Consider the following 4,274-nt stretch of genomic DNA (forward strand, 5'->3'; position numbering starts at 1 on the left):
CTCCCCTCGCTTCCTTGGTCCACCCCCCCCCCCCCCCCCCGGCGGGAGGCCGCGGTACATCCGCCGCCAGCGTGCGCATGCGCCGTCCCAGCAGGGCGTGGGCGAGGGCGTGATGTGCGCGTGGCGGTTGACTGCCTAGAGGCTGCTCTGGGTGGTGTTTGCCCTTGCGCTCTCGGTTGGTTTTGTGCAGAGAGTCGTGCATGGTGTCCAGAATTTATAGCCAGTAAAGGTTGGAAGAGGATTGAGGGCAGAATTCCAAATAGGGATAAGGCATACGTGGCAAGGATATGTGCACCTTGTACCGCCACATCCAGGATGTGAGGATTTGCAAAGGATATCATGAAGACAACGTTGGGTTCAACCTTAATTTAACACATTTACTGAGGACCTGCTAGTGGTAGGCTCTGATCAAGGCCTCTCCTCACGTCTCTTTCTATTCCCTCACTCTCTTAGGCCAAAAAGGTAGACTAGATTCTGCTAGGTTCCTGCGAACACCCTGCCTTTGCGACATTACTTTTAAAAAAACATCAATTTCCAAAGCCAATGAGATCGTGACCTCCATTAAGGCAGGAACCCTGTCATAACCTTGTGTTTCCAGAATTCAACCGTCTGGCACATAGTAGGAGCTAAATAAATCATTGTTAACGTTTAAATAGTTAAGAGATGGTCTTAACTCTACACACGTACACACCAATGATTACATGTAAGGCTGGAGAAATCTGAGTAAGATCAGTGGATCGTATCAGCGTCTGTTTTCTGTTGTTCTTGTACTCGAGTTTTTCAGGATGTTACCATTTTTAGAGAAACTGGGGAAAGGGTACATGGGATCTTTTCATTATTTTTTTTTTAAGATTTTATTTATTTATTATAGAGAGAGAGGGAGAGGACACAAGCAGGGGGAGTGGGAGAGGGAGAAGCAGGCTTCCCGCGGAGCAAGGAGCCAGATGAGGGTCTCCATCCCAGGACCCCAGGATCACGACTTGAGCCCAAGGAAAATGCTTAATGACTGAGCCACCCAGGCACTCCCTTTTTATTATTTCTTACAACTGACTATGAATGTATAATTATTTCAAAATAAAAGTGTAATTAAGAAAAGAATGCCTTTCGGGGCGCCTGGGTGGCTCAGTGGGTTCAGCCGCTGCCTTTGGCTCAGGTCATGATTTCAGGATCCTGGGATGGAGTCCTGCATCGGGCTCTTTGCTCAGCAGGGACCCTGCTTCCCTCTCTCTCTCTCTCTCTGCCTGCCTCTCCGTCTACTTGTGATATCTCTCTGTCAAATAAATAAATAAAATATTTTAAAAAATTTAAAAAAAAAAGAAAAGAATGCCTTTAATGCCAAGATAAAAAAAATAATAATATGGTTTCTTCCTTGGAAGAGTCTGGTCTAGTCAGAGAGGAAGATGCATAGACAATAATGACTTCCCAAAGTGATGTTGAGTTATTCGAAGTTCTGTGTGCCTATGAAGGAGATGAGAACAGATGAGTGAAAAACTCTGTCAGGAGCTGTGCTGGATTAGAGACAGATTTACAGAAGAGGTCACATTTGAGCCGAGGGTGAGTAGGAATGGTGCCCAAGAGACCTAAGTAGGGAAGGAGGTAAACAAAGGCCAGTGGTGTGTAAGGAGCTGCAGCCCTTTGCACTGGAGTGAAACTCATCCTGTTCTATGTTATTAAGATGGGCACATGGGTGAGTTGAACACATTGCCGAAGTGACCAGCAGTTAATTGGAAAATCCTCCTGTGAAGAGGAAATCTATAGGTTTAATTCAATCTCAATTAAAAAAAAATGTTTTTAAATAATTGACAAGCTGATGGGCACCTGGGTGGTTCAGTGGGATGAGTGTCCGCTTTCAGCTCAGGTCATGATCCATTGAGCCCTGCATAAGGCTCCCTGCTTGATGGGTAGCCTGCTTCTCCCTCTCCTTCTGCCCCTACCCCTCACTAGTGTTCTCTCTCTTGCTCTGCTCTCTTTCTCTCAAATAAGTAAATTTTTTTTTAACTTTAAAATAATATTCGTTTAAAAAAATTTAAAAATATACAATTCTATAAATACATACTTAATCAACCAAAAACAAAACAGTGCCTCCTAGGAATATAGAAGTAGGGCAGGGAGGGATAGAATACAAAGAAGTACGAGAGGATTTGGGGGGTGGGGGGTGAAGGATATATGCATCACCTTGACTGTAGCAATGTTTTCACGATGTATACCAGTGTTAAAACTCATCAAGTTGTACACATTGTGTACAGTTTATTGTACATCAATTAAGCACCAGTAAAGCTGTTACCAAAAAAAGCACAGTTAGGGGACATCAAGGTAGCTCAGTCGGTTAAGCTCCTGACTTGATTTCAGCTCAGGTCAAGATCTCGGAGTTGTGACATCGAGCCTGTGTAGGCTCTGCCCTCAGCAGGGAGTCTGCTTGAGATTCTCTCTCCCTCTGCCCCTCCACCTGTTCGTTCTCTCATACTATTTCTCTCTCAAAAATAAATAAATAAATACAGTTACATAGCAATAATACTGTGTGTTTTTTTTGACAGATTACAGAGCTCTTTGCGATCTTGACAGAATCCTGATGATGGATGAAGCCACACACTATTTTCCTGGTTTCTTAGATGAAACAATGAGGCTGAGAGAAGTAGCAGGGCTTTCCCAAAACCGCATCACTGGGAAATAGGTAAACCGGGCTGGGGCCCAGGCCTAGGTTGGATCGGTTAGGGTAAAAAGGCCTGAAATTTGTTCCCAACCTGTTCCAGCCATTTATTAGCTAGGTTCCTTACATTACCTCTTTATATCTCCCTTTTTTTCTTTATATTTCCTTCTACTGTGAAATATAACATAGGTGCAAGAACATATATGAAATTTACATATACAGTTTATTAAATAACTGTACAATGAACAGCCATGCAATCATCTCACAGGTAAGTCAAGAAACATTACCAACCTGGGCTCCCTGTGAGACTCCTTCCCAATCACAGTCTCATCCCTGCACTACCCCCTCTCCATGTAACCACCACCTTCCTGGTTACTGCCCTGGTCTGAGCCCTCACTGGCTCCCTCCAGGATTACTATAATATCTTTCTAATTCTCTTTGTTCTACCCTTGCCTCCTTCCTTCTCAGCACAGCAGTTAGAGTATTCCTTTAAAGAGGCACCTGGCTAGCTGAGTGGGTAGAGTATGTGATTCTTGATCTTGGGGTCATGAGTCTAAGCCCCGTGTTGGGTGTAGAGCTTACTTAAAAAAAAAAAAAAAGAAAAAGAAAGAAAGAAAAAAAGGGTACCTGGGTGTCTCAGTGGGTTGAGCCTCTATCTTCGGCTCAGGTCGTGGTCTCGGGGTGCTGGGATTGAGACCCACATCAGTCTCTCTGCTCGGCGGGGAACCTGCTTCTCCCTCTCTCTCTGCCTGCCTCTCTACCAACTTGTGATCTCTCTCTGTGTCAAATAAATAAATAAATATCTTTAAAAAAAAAAGGATGTCAAAAAAAATAAAATTGCCCTATTTTCAAAAATATTCCTTTTAAAATACAAGTCAGATCCTGTCATTTTTATGTTCAAAACCCTACAGTTCAAAACCCTACAGTTTCACACAGAATAAAAGCTACTCTCCCCATCACTCCCTGTGCTCTGGCCACCTGGCCTCTTAACTCTTCCTTGAACAGGAAAATAGCAGACATGCTCCTCCTAGGGCCTTCACTCTGGGTGTTCTCGCAGCCCCAAATGGCTTGAAATTGGGTTTGGACTGCTCCCACCTGGCTACTTAACTGACCCTCTCCCCTCCTTCCTGTATTCAAATTTCTCCTCTGAAATGAGGCTTCCCCCAACCACCCTATTTAAACTGCAACCTCAGGCGCCTGGGTGGCTCTATGGGTTAAGCCTCTGCCTTCGGCTCAGGTCATGATCTCAGGGTCCTGGGATTGAGTTCTGCATCGGGCTCTCTGCTTGGCAGGGAGCCTGCTTCCTCCTCTCTTTCTCTCTGCCTGCCTCTCTGCTTACTTGTGATCTCTGTCTGTCAAATAAATAAATAAAATCTTATAAACAAACAAACAAACAAACAAAAAACAACTGCAACCTCTTTGTCCTTGTTTAATGCTGTTTCCTGGATAAAATGTGAGCTAAGCAAGGCTGAACATCTTTGCTTGTCCAATTCATTGTTGCTCCCGTGCCTACAACAGAACACACTGTAGGTGTTCAGTCAAGATGGATTGAATGAAAGAACTAGAATCCAGTTTTTTTGTAATAACCATTTCCTTGCTTTTCTTGGCAGTTTTCCCACCTATGTAT

Source organism: Lutra lutra, chromosome 16 (assembly GCF_902655055.1).
Source record: "Lutra lutra chromosome 16, mLutLut1.2, whole genome shotgun sequence".
Classification (NCBI taxonomy): Eukaryota; Metazoa; Chordata; class Mammalia; order Carnivora; family Mustelidae; genus Lutra; species Lutra lutra.